The sequence below is a fragment of the Amphiura filiformis genome, chromosome 19, assembly GCF_039555335.1.
Source record: "Amphiura filiformis chromosome 19, Afil_fr2py, whole genome shotgun sequence".
NCBI classification, from domain to species: domain Eukaryota; kingdom Metazoa; phylum Echinodermata; class Ophiuroidea; order Amphilepidida; family Amphiuridae; genus Amphiura; species Amphiura filiformis.
Genome location: NC_092646.1, coordinates 47,562,645 through 47,576,405, shown reverse-complemented (window position 1 = coordinate 47,576,405; position 13,761 = coordinate 47,562,645). Strand labels below are relative to the sequence as shown.

At 35.3% G+C, this 13,761-nt stretch overlaps 1 long non-coding RNA gene across 1 annotated transcript; it reads left to right on the top strand.

The window, feature by feature from the left end:
- The first annotated feature begins 714 nt into the window (after positions 1-714).
- On the top strand, positions 715-13,295 carry LOC140141159 (uncharacterized). The gene is made up of 5 exons (XR_011857365.1): positions 715-788; positions 1,862-1,948; positions 4,096-4,119; positions 6,953-7,045; positions 13,250-13,295. It is a non-coding gene; the product is annotated as an uncharacterized lncRNA (long non-coding RNA).
- The last annotated feature ends 466 nt before the right edge of the window (positions 13,296-13,761 follow it).

Sequence of the window (13,761 nt, the reverse complement as noted above, 5' to 3'; positions counted from 1 at the left end):
CGGTAAGATATAGGCCTAAATGTATATACGCTCGTATTTATCCTTGAGATTAAAGGATGAGGATCAAACTGACTACCTATAGATTAAAAATCGTCTGCTCTTCCTAGCTGACTCACTAGCTCAGTTGGCAGAGCTTTGGACTGGTAATCTAAAGGTATCAGCTTCGAATGCTGGTTGGTCAGTGGAATCTTCTTTTAACTATATCATTTATGTACGTTGAGTGGTGAGAAGTTATTCAATTATAGTATTTGTTTGTTCATAATCTTTTCTTTATCTTGGTTACTTGGTGCATTGCTATGTCGCTTTCTAAGTCTGAAGAAAAGGTTGATTTTACTTTGTGTATAACGGGTTTGTCTTGCCCAGTTTCGTCTTGTCCAGTTTTGTCTGGTTGAGTACTAAAACAACTTGGATTGTATATCACTCAGTACCATCTGCTCGTTGCGTGTATGTTGTGCGCGGAGGATGCGAAGCATTATTGGTACACTTTAATTATAATTCGTTTAAATTAATTAAACAACGGGTGTATGTACTTTTTATACTGGTAATGTTGTTGAGTTTTATTTATTTCCATCGCATAGTTTTGTATGGAAATGGTGTTTCAGTATGATTTTATGTATTATGTAATAATTACAGTACAAAAATGCCTCCTTTTGCCCCCATGGACCAGATCGTGTCACAAATGTGAACAAAACACGGATTATTTTACTTATTGCAGGTGGTAGATATTAAGCATGAATTGTTGAAATGTCTTGGGTTGGATGGTCAGCCACCACCACTACATCCACTTTGTAAGTATAATGTAGATGTAAACTTTCACCAAAAGTACTGATTATAAGCAACCATCAAAATTAACACAATAAGTAATACTCTGATAGTGATAAGTGAATTACATTAAAAATATGGTATATTTGAATTACTTTTAACCTGGTTTTAAACGACAATAATGTTTTAATCAAGAGTATGCAGCAAATTTTAAAATTTGATTTTCTCGAAAGGCGTTTTTTGCAAATATATACGTCACTTTGTGATACGGCCGACGATTTGCTAAAATTCTATTTTTATGTGTCAACTTAAAGAAAATGTCCCAACACACCTTTTGATGCTTCCCTTTTAACTGTAAATTGTATAAGTGTATGTAAATAGAGCAACACTATTTTCTATGTAAATCCTGTTAATTTTTAACCGTTTTTTGCGTCTCACGCAAAATAACAAAGTCGTTACATATGAGGTTTTGTAATTGGGGCCCACTTTTTACTTATGAGGTTTTGCATTTGACCATAAATAAACATATCAAAATAAGTAACTAACCCCCCTTAAATAATGGCCTTTTTTCAAAAAGGGGCTATTGTATTACAAATCGATAAAATGCGTTGGAAGCAGAATTTATTTCTGCGCATTTTGACACCTCATTTGATACAATAGCCCAGAAAACAATAAATCACCGGTCAATTTAATGTAGTGAGGTCCAGATTTGAAAGTTGCACTTACATACAAATTTTTACAATACAAAAACACTCAGATATCATTACACAAATTTCCTTCCATTACACTGAATGCAAAATCAATAGAATTTACTGCAACTTTCAAATCTTGGGCTACATTGATTTAAATGTACACTGTGCCGTCAATATTTAGTCAATTAGTCAAATGAGGTGTCAAAATGTGCAGAAATAAATTCTGCTTCCAACGCACTTTACAGCTTTGTAATTCACCCGTTTTTGAATAATGGTCAATATTTAAGGGGGTTTAGTTACTTTTTGTGATATGTTTATGATGATTTCTCCGCCCAGCGACGACATGGATGTAACAAAATGCTGTAATGTCTAACGGGTTACAATATCTCTCTTTACACATTATTAAGTTGCCCGTGTCTGTGCCGTATTTAATAACCATGATAACGACGGAGATCGTGTAGTAACAATTCCATGGCCACCGTCGCTGCCAGAAGGTAAGTGTTATTAAGTGAATAACTGTGTAATGTATTGAACCCCTTCAGAGGACCATCAGTGATTAGAGCAACTATATTAGACCCTTCGAAATTCAGATTTTGAGTATATATGTAAGGAGCATTAAACTGTAAGTATTTCTTACTTTATGCAAGAAATCATTTTCAGTGCTTTTTCAGTATTTTAATTCTCGCTATTCGCAATAAGGGCGCCGCCAGCATGGATTTTGCGATGTAATCGTGATGTATCATGGGAAAAGGTCGACATCAAGTCCGCGCAATACGAATATTACCATGCTATTACATAGGAACACGTGACAATATTTTTTAGTTTGTCAAAATAAAGGTGTTACACGCGAATCGATACTCAATAATACTTAATAATGTGATTTGAAATGTGCACAATTAATTTTTTCTCTATCGATTTGCGTGTAATACCGTTATATTGACAAACTAAAAATATTGTCACGTGTTCCTATGTAATAGCATGGTAATATTCGTATTGCGCGGACTTGGATGTCGACCTTTTCCCATGATACATCACGATTTTCCCATGATACATCACGATTACATCGCAAACCGCTGGCGGCGCCCTTATTGCGAATAGCGAGAATTGTACATGCTTATATTTCGCGAAAGAAAGAAAGAAGCATTTTGCAGTAATATTATATAAATATATTATGGCCTAACATAAAAAACGGCGTAATTACGAATTACCTTATACGTTGTCTAGTCGAAATATGGCAAATTTTACTTAAATTTATGAGTCAATTCAACCCTTCGTTGTTTTCGTTTCATGTAAAATGTGTTTTATTTTGTTTTAAAGTCCCAAGATGTCAGTGAGCTCAAATAGGAAAAGAATTTTTATCCTGATTATGCAGTTGGACAACCGCATCTTAAAAACATTTGTATGGAGATTATTTAAAGCTACAATATGATACTTACTGAACTTTTGGCTTCAGTTTTTAACAGTTCTGACATACAAAATCTATATTCGCTTTAAGCATGTTAAGCAACATATCTAAACAATCAAAAATCACATTTTAATCAAATAACTTTTATTTTGTAGCAAATATTTAGAGTATAATCATGGGTAATTTCAATATCCTGGCGCGTATAAGATAAAAGAGATATGATGGTGGGGGAAGAACATGTTGAATGACCCTCACATTATGTTACAACCATTACTGGTCGATCACGATAGGATTTCAGGTGTAAATAGATAGAAAATTTTCTGACGGGCACTCTGAACATGTGTGAGCCCTCACTAGCTTTTGAATCAACAACCTACTTGAGGGGGGGGGCGGTGTCCAACCTTTATGTAATTATTTTGTGTAAGCTAATCCTAAGCCTATTCATAACCCTAATCCTATTCCTAACTATAACAATAAACTAACCCTAACCAATCAATGACAGTGCATGTTGCAAGCCTATAAGCCTCCTTGCATGATCGCCTTCCGAATTCAACTACCTGCTTCAACCCCAGCCCTATTAGGTAGCCGTGTTAACGTGCTTTATGACCGAAATCCTATCGTATTCGACCAGGAATGCGTTTTGCATGAAGTTCAAAAAATGTGCTCTGAATGTTATTTTAATAAACACAAAGGTTTATAAACACAAAGGTTTATAAACGTTTTAAAAACGTTTATAAACCTTTTGTGTTTGCTAGATAGCTTATCATGTGTTGGTGTAGTTTTGTAATACATTGTACATAAAATCTGTGAATAGACGTGTTCCACAATATTAGTAGCATTTATTATATTTGTAGCTTGGATAGTATACTACTTATATGTCATATCGAGAACTTCTTAATTCGCAATTTTTAGACTTCATTTGAGCAAAATGTTATCTCTATAGAATGATTTTATTTAGGTGTTGTACAATAAGTGTAAGCCGAGGAGGGCACTATTTGGCAGGTCTAAGGGGGGGGGGGGGGGGGCAGGACGGGGGGGGTAAGTAATTATTGGCACGCCGTTTGGATATTTTACCTATCCTTCATAATTATTGCACAGTCCCCTTATTTATTACATTTGGAAATATAAGACTCGGTCGACTACCTGTATAAAGCAGAGAATAGATCAAACGATAGCCGTGTTGAGTTTTTCATCATAAAATAATTGCTTGAATTAATTTTGCTTTATGATCAACAGGTGCTGATATTCCCGATTTATTAGGTGAGTACACTACTACTCTTCCTATATTTAATTCTTGGACACGGCCAGCACATTAACTCAAGACTCGAATATACATCCAGGCACGCTACGCAGTGTTATTACTAGCCAACCGGTTGATAAGTTCAGAGCTTCGGGTCCATGGATAGCAACTCGTAAAGTACACTGTAGAATACGCTATTTTTGATCAACCCAAAATACTTAAAGCCATGTTATAACATTTCCATAAGAAATAGAATTGAAGACCTTTTTGGGGTTTAATAAAATGTTTTCATCGTCAGATATGTCCTTTTTAATTTGGCCCAAGCAGATGAGGCAATACAAATATAAAATACCAGCGCATATGTCGCCAATGCGAGCCACTCATTCGAACGTGAGTCGTGTCGGTTCTTTTGATGTGTCACGACTGCCCGCATGCCATGTACGTACTCTGTTATGCACCTCGTGTATGCGTTCGACTAATATTTTCATCGTATTTCCACCGGATTTTGACAAAACTACAGCAGCTCAAGTCTTGATTTTCGCATGGTACGTTAGTTTACTAAACTACATAACAGTCGTGTAAAAATCAGAATTTTGAAAAATATTGAGGACGTCCTCCTCGGCAAATGTTATTATATGCCTCCAAATCTGTAGATAGTTTACATGTATCACGTCCTTGTGTTCTACCCACTCACTATCTTACCGTTGATGTAAACGAATTAGCTAGTTTGCATCCGATAAATACAGCTCTTACAAGTGCGCTGATATTTGAAGAGACTTCTCTGATAATATTTAGCTAAAATTCTTTCAAATACACAAAGTGTCTGCAAAAGCTACAATTTATAATAGTATAGGATTACCATAATAGAAATTGTGGTGGGCTACTATATTAACTAACACCAAAGTCACGAAAATAGTTGAACAATTATTCGGAAGGACAATCAATAGGCGGAGCCGCCCCATTTAGCGTTAGCTTTGGACATTTAATTATTTTATTGATTTGTCACCCGGGGACGTCGGGTGGAAAAAATTAATAAAAACTGGTATTCTTAAACGACATAATGTATAATTTGATATAATAATATAAAATGTGAAACCCTGTTGGGATCCCCGGGTTTTATCAAAATTCTTAAATTTCACAGCAAATAAAGCATGTCTTTAAGATATTTTAGTAAATACATAATTCGTCGTCCGTATTCCATAGTGGCGTATAGTGGGGCGCCGCGAATAAACAACTTTTCGAGAAAATCGGGTTTGAAGAAATGCCAATTTAAAATCGAGTTGTGTAAATCAGACATTCATTATATTTTGTAAATGATGTGAAATTTCTGTAGTAAACTAAATAGATTTTATTGTTATATATTTTCAAAAGAAATAAATACATACTATTGCTGGCAAACTGACAATAAAACTATACGTCACTATGGAAAACGAACAAAACGCAATACCCTAACCTTACGTTAACCGTACGCCACCTCGGTCGCCGTGTAATCCCTATGGCGTTACTTTTCGTCGTTCGTATTCCATAGTGGCGTATAGGTCCGATACGCGTACGCCACTATGACATACGATGTTTTTCATTTTTGCCGATATTTCATAATTATAAAATGTGTATAAAAGTGGCGTATGGTCGATACGCCACTATGGAATACAAAAAATGTCACTTTGTAACTATACGCCACATTTAATTAATTAATTACTAATTAATTAGCTAATTATGACTGATGAGACTTAGAAAAATGAAAGAGAACATCATTAAAAACATATGTGCCAATTTTCAAAAAATGACCAAAATCACTATACGCCACTATGGAATACAGCCGACGAATTGTGTATTATAATTGGATAAAAAGAAAAATCGAGGACATCGCACAGTGTCATCGCCCTGATATCTTCATGGCAGAAATCGTCATGGTAGGTTGAATCCACAGCCACGCACGGTTTAATAGTTTTGAGATGCATAATGGGCTGAGGGACATCCGACTAAGGCTATTGACAATAGCCCGGTGACTGAACTCTCTGTGTGTGAGTGAGCATGGTATGCGCCATGAGGTCATTTGCTTTTAGACTGCCTCCACGAGTGGCCTACGCTGCGCTATAGTTCGGCAAATATGAAATCATAATTTTTGTCAGTTTTTGAGCTGAATACGCACGGTTCTTTCGCAATACGCAAGCTAACGACTATCATATCCTTTCAACACATATATTCAAGTGCAAGGAAAAAATATGGCTTCTTTAGAATAAAAAAATTACGGGAGATATTCATCATTTTCTACCCCGGTATCCACAGATTTATCATCTGAATATCAAATCGTGCATAGCACATTCACGTGTATCGATCCCGGGCATTGATTTGAGTGTATCTGCTGTACCAAGTAATTATTAACCAGGCGATGTCGGTGTGCGTCGCTGTAAAGCAAATCACATTCAATCTAATAAGACTAGGTCCCTGAGCACTACCTGCCGATCTAACATTGCATCTGAATGGTCAATTACATAATATCTTCACTTTAATCACCAATCAGAATGGAGCTTTGCAAATAATTCACCCCCAATTGGTGAAATTATTCTAGCAATGTTGCTGATTAATCCAATTAATAATGAAAACTTCTTTTTGGCCAATCGGAAGATAGTTCTCATGGGGTTAAAAATGTGTATTTAAAATTATAACATGCTCGCTTTAGTTGAAATAAGGGTGTTTCTCTGTTTACATTTTTGCTGTGTTGAAAAGCTGCATCGTGTAGTTTTCATTGAAGGATATTAAAATCGAGTTTGTTGCACCCCATTTCAGCATTAAACACATTGTTACGCGCAGTTTAAACCACTTGCACAATATGTCTGTTCTAAACTACAGGTAATATCTGTGACATAATTCAATGCTATCGTGAAGTTCAGGACAAATCGAGCCTGGGTGAAGAAGGTCAGCTCCCAGACGGAGAGAGCCAAGGTGAGTCTATAGCCATGATGTCCCCTGTCCACTCAATCAAACACGATCAATCTTATCAACCAATCATAATTTTAAAGTCTTTATTTTGAAAAGCCGTGCTGTGTTACTTTTTTTCTGACGATCGATCTTGAAACGTTGACATAATAGAGGTTTAAAACTACTCTCCTGTGATAGAGTGAAGTCGTGTACCTAGCCATATCCGTCTAGCCCTCTTCTTTTGTTCCATTATCTATTGTATTTCTTTTGTTAAAAGTCTGGTCAACTGTCGATTATATCAAGTAATGTGGACAGGTCAAGATAATCTTGGACAGGTCAAGATAATCTTGGTCAGGTCAAGATAATCTTGGTCAGGTCAAGATAATCTTGGTCAGGTCAAGATAATCTTGGTCAGGTCAGTTAATTTTGAACAAGAGAAGTACATGTTCGCATTTAGAAACACTGGCCACATTATTTGACTTTTTGGACATTTCAACAAACTTAAATTGCATCAAAGTACATTATGAATTGATCAAACTATAGAGGGCTCTAATTTTGAATTTATATATTTTACATGATCAGCATAAATTATTATGCAAGTTTATGCATATTATATTTAAATGAAGATGGTATATTGAATGACACCAAGAACACCTCTATTGAATAATGCAAATTAGTTTGTATTATGTCTCTTGAGCCTGCATAATTAGGACGAGGATGTCAATCTACCTTTGCCCCCCCCTCTCCCAACAAAACGCAGATTCCGACAAATTAGGTTACAAAACAAGAGCCATGAGGTCTTACATCAGTTCAACCAAGGATATTTTGTGCAACTCAAATGCAGTACATTACAGGCCACAAGACTAGATGTAGGAAACCTACAACAATCCGCGGCCTAACCCCAACCAAAATAGGTCGAGGAGGGTACCCAGGAATATGCGTTGATTTGGTTCGGGACATTTATTCTAAAAGTATATCAAAGATAAATATATATTCTATGGTATTAAGGGGTACTACACCCCTGCCCAATTTTGAGCCTATTTTTGCATTTTTCTCAAAAATTATAGCGCATTGGTGACAAGTAAGATATGTACATTATAGGGGCAAGGACTACAACTATTGCCCTGGAAATTTTATTTCAGCACAGACAACAGTTGTGGAGTTACAGTCAAAAATGAGGGAAAACCAATATTCGATCAATAAATCAATAACTACTTGCCTTGGGTTGCTGAATTTTCAGTGCAGTAGTTGTAGTCCTTGCCCCTATAATATACATATCTTACTTGTCACCAATGCGCTATAATTTTTGAGAAAAATGCAAAAATAGGCACAAAATTGGCCAGGGTGTAGTACCCCTTCTTAAAAGAGTTGTCTAGGTAAAACCCACTCACTTTGGTAATTTGACCTTCGAACTATTTACATATTCATTATTAATATTATGAATTAATGAGGTATTAATAAGGCTCTCGAGTGGGATAGGACCACAAGTGAATTGAATAGAATCTCCCGTAAAATCATTTGAATCAATTCTGTATTGATTTGATTAAATCACTTGCATTTGTCACTAGATAGACCCATAGCCTCGAACGCAGGACACATGGAAAGAATATTACACTGTCTCGGGGTGTTTTTATTTTGGGAAAAACCTTAAACTTTTACAAGATAATACCGGTACATCAGCTTTTTCATTTTGTCTTTTGGAAACTATTACAACAAATTCGTTTATTTTTGCTCGCCGTATATGTAAGATTAAACGGTTCAAAACAGACCATTACCATAAATAGTCGGTGTCTTGTTGAGGTATGGTTCGCATGTTACGATTTACATTTTTCAAACTTTGCCGCCGAACACGGCAAGGCGTTGAAATTGACTCTCCTGAGCTGAATCACAGTTTATGCAATGTTGTTAATAACGTGACGACATATGGTTAAATACCACTAATTCTCTATAACACAGGTTTCAATGGAAAAATAGGTGATTTCAAGCACGATTTTCTCATATAATGAACTCTCACAGTGAAATGACATTATTCTCAATTAAGAGTAGAAGGATGAATCCCCAAATGACCAAAATGTCAACATATGATGACCTGAGACTTTTTTTGTTTTAAAGCACTGAAGTGGAAAGACCACAATTTTACAGTGCGCCCTCATTTTTTGTGAACAGATTTTGGCCAACTGGTTGGGGGGCAAAATCGATATGCAGCGGATGAATTTCGGGGAACTTTTCATCAAAACTGTAAAATAATGGTAGAAAACATGCCTTTCCTGCATGTTACTCTGAAATTTGCACTTTTTTACTATACAGCTTGGTATTTTTCAGTGATTTTTAAGCACCTTTTAAGAATGCCATGCAGGAAAAAAGTCCCTCTCTTATTTTCACGCCCTGCCCAGCACTAATTGGTGGTATTTAACCATATACACTTAGTAATGGTGCTTAATGCATCATAATATTTGATTATTGCAACCTAATTCACTTTAGAAGGAGCAATATTTATTTTTGAAGCGGCTTTTTAGTCAACTGCAATTTATTTTCTTAGCGCGTCCATCCCAGCTGAAATGTCAAACTATTTTTGCGTTAGTTTTTTTGCCATAAAATCATGATATTTTAAGAAAATTTACTCGATTTTATTATAGGTATAAAACAATTGCTATGTGTACTTTATTTGTGTAAATGAGCTACAAATTTATGCTGTGTACTTTTGAACACTCATTCAAAATAATTATAAAGTTTTTAAAAAATCTTTAAAAAAGAAATAAAATAAAAATGCATCCCACATTCATTTTTGAAACTGCCAAGCGCTTTAAGACAAAGCATTCTTTTTTAAGTCTTATCACTAGCAACTAATAAACTCACAAACAAAGCAGTTAGCCCCTTACTTAATGACCTTTATTTCCAAAACAAATTATCACAGGCCAATTTGTAAAATATATTTCCCCGCTTTATGACGCGTCAATTAGTGCAATAGTTCAAATATTAGCGTCAAAATATCGGTTTCAAACGCTATTCAAAATGACCTCAAACATCCTTGAAAGCCCCCTTAATTCAACACATGGTATCGAATGATCAAATGGAACTAAGTATATTTCCATAAGAACTAGTCTACTACGTATTTGTATATAGACACCTCAAAAGAAATAAGTTCCCCTCTGAACATGTTGTCATAACATCGTAAGGTTTCATTTTGTACCAACAAAACTAACTTTGAAATAATTATATGACAGTTTACTAAGTGCTGCGTGAAAATGAGAGATTTCCATGAGTTTAGGGCTGAATGAGCATAAATTGAAGGCAAAAACTGCCCTTTTCAAAAGTCACAAAGTAGGCCTATGCTTGTCACAAAAGTTGATTCATGGCTTCTTACTAATGGAAAACCCCATGTGTTTGAGTGCAGTTTAAAATCCTCACCAAGTGAACTGTAATGTGTATCGATTCTTGATCATTCAGCCATGCAAATCCCCTTGGTGCAGAGTTCAGCACAGTGAGTTGTAAGATGGTCAGTTCCATTCCTTGTCCCAATACGCCTTGCAGTTAACAAGCATAGGCCTACTTTGTGACTTTTGGAAAGGGCACTTTTTGTCTTCAATTTAGGCTCATTCAGCCCCGAAGTCATGGAAATCTCTCATTTGCACACAGCACTTAGTAAACAGTCATATGATTATATAAAAGTTAGTTTTGTTGCTACAAAACGAAACCTTACGATGTTATGACGACATGTTCAGAGGGGGACTTATTTCTTTTGAGGTGTTTAGATGACCAATGGGGTAAAACTTGAAGTTGCTTTGAAGTTACATTGCAATGACTAGAGATCGAATACCTTTCTTGTATCCAATTTGCAAACTTATCAAACACACACCACCCCGTGACACCACCCCTATATTTTGTTAATGTATACATCACATGTTTTGTTTAATGTCTAAAAAACAGCTCGCGGCAGAATTCTAAACATTGAAATATAAAAGATCACAATAAAATTATCTCTAGACACTTATTTCACTGTGAATCAAAAGACGTTTGTTATAGTCGATTGGGTTGGATTTGCAGGCAAACTGTGATTTCATGCCCATGTTTTACCGAAATCTAATCAAGGTATGGTTGTCAACAAAAAGTACCCAAGTGCCAAACTGGGGGAGATAAAGTTGGAACAATTTTGTGTAATTAGCAGGGATAAGACATTTTATTACAAAGAGTGGGCTAAAAGAGGTATAATATGTATTTCAAATTTGTATGATCAAAACAGTGTCTTTCATTCACTAGATGAAATGAAAAGTAGGTTCCCACAGCCAGTCAGTGTTTGTATACAATATTTAGCTCTAAAACAAGCATTTTGTTAGAAAGATCATTCAACACAATGCACACTAGTGGTCAACGAGGTTTATATTTTGTTCTGTGAAATCCTTTTCGTTCTTTTTGGCTTAAAAACATTTCTCTCACACATTAATGTTTTTGGAATATTTCCAAGAAATTGTAATGCAAAGTTTAAATCTTTAAAAACTTAATGTTGCCTGGTGTCAAAAATCACACATAAAGCTGTACGCACTTGATCATTGTTATTCTTGGCTCAAATGTTCTTTGGAAAGTTAAAATATAACATATTATAAAATATTATTTGCACAGCATAAAGAATGGAAAGCTTCCAATTGCAGAAATCAACGTTTTCTTGGACAAACTGTTATTTATCTTCAGTGAAAGCATGAATGACTTAACACCGTCCGATTATGAAAAAAGCGCCTGTTGATCAAAATTGGAATGAACTGAATTGATGCACGCATTATGGAATCGCTCATTTCTTCGCAACCAGTCAGCCGAATCAAATAATTTTTTGTATGTGATGCACAACAACAAAAGCTATGTGCTACATTTTACATTATTTGATTCTGATGTCTATTTCTCGACTTACGTTCAATTTTATTTCCTGGGTATTTTTTTCTGGGACACCCTGTATGTCAAACCTTTTGGGAAAATAAATTCAAAAACATGAAATTCAATTGGAGCAAATTTGGACAAATATTCGTGTAACAAAAGAGCTTAGGTTAAAGACATTAAATTGGAAAATAACCAGTAATTTTTATGCAACAAAAGTCTATCTTAACAAAATAGGAAAAGAAAATAGTAATGTATGTGAAATTTGTAACGAAGTAGACTATATTGAATAATTTTGCAACACTACAATGCTAAAATTAAAACCACACAAGCATGTGTTACCTTTGGTTATTACCATGCAGGAAAATGTAATACTATTATCAATAAAATAATAGAATAATCAAAATACAGTATGTGGGAGAAACTAAGACTGCACATAAGAGGCGGTTTTATGGACACAGATCTACTGTCAACGCCAAGAAGCTTGACACCCCTGTTGGTAATCACTTTAACCTCCCCAACCGCTCCATCTCCGACATGATCCTACAGGGCATTGAGTCTTTAGGTAACCGCCTAGACACCGTCCGTGCCAGCAGGGAGAAATTCTGGATGAAGCGCCTTCGTACCATCCAGCCACACGGTCTCAACATCCAAGAGGGAAACGACTAAATTGTTTTTCATTATCATAATATTTTGCCCCCCCATTAATTTTTTTTTCTAATCATTTTAAAATATTTTCCCTCCACTTTATTATTTTAGTTTTTATTTCCTATTTACATCTATCATTATGTAATATATTCATGTAGTTGTATTTTTACCATTCATTTTCCTTTTCTATTCAACCCATTGTCTTCATTCATATCCTTATCCGTCTCTTACTTCCATTCATGGCATCCCACTTCCTGCCCCAATTGATTTCCCAAGAAAAACTCATGTCTCCTATTGTCTTGCTAATTTCCTTTTCCTTTATGCCCATGTCCGTATATATGCATGTTTGTGTATTGTCTTGTCACTCTGCGGTCTCTGCCTTTGATAAAGATCCTGCTAGGATCGAAAGCTCAGGCCCCTAAAACTTTGAAATTAAAATAATAAGTGTTAGTAAATTGTCAATTAGTAAATATCGTTACGGGAAATATCCCGATTTGATCAGTCTATTACATTCTGAATTAAGAATCAGAAAGCTTATGTAGTAATTGTAGTAATTAGTAAAGTCAGAAATTAGTAAAGTGAGATCAAATGAGTTATGTAAAAATATAATGTGATGAAATCAACGAAGCAAATAAAATAAAATAAAAGATAAAAAAAACCCGAGATTTCACACACACACACACGTAATGCTGATATGTTTTAATTTATGATTTACAGACCGTGGCATATGCGATGTGCTGGGACCAGTTATCAAGTTTAGGGGTGAGTATTCCAACCGCAAATATATGTCTTTGTGCTTGTCCGAAAATTATCTGGAGGCCTCGGAATTCTAAAACCATAATAGCATTTATTTTGTTTTAAAAAGTGTCTTGCTTAAACCTTAAGTATGCTGAATTCTGGAAATAAAGTAGTCTGGATGACTGCTGAAAAGTCGCTCAAACATTCTGCAAAATCTAATGATGGAAGTAAAAAAGTTGCCGGGTACAAAACAGATGAAAATGTTATGAATACCGCCCCCCCAAAAAAAAAAAAAATCCCAGACATGGATGAGTATAAGCCAGCTTCGGTTCAATTTAATGAATTAAACAATGTATATTGATCGTCAGTGAGGGTATGCCGTGCAACTATTAGTAACGGTTGCCTTAGCAGAGGTCTATACCTTGAATTTGTTTAAGAGTTGCTGCCTAGCTAGTCTATAATTGGTGATTTGTTTGTATCAGATATGATTA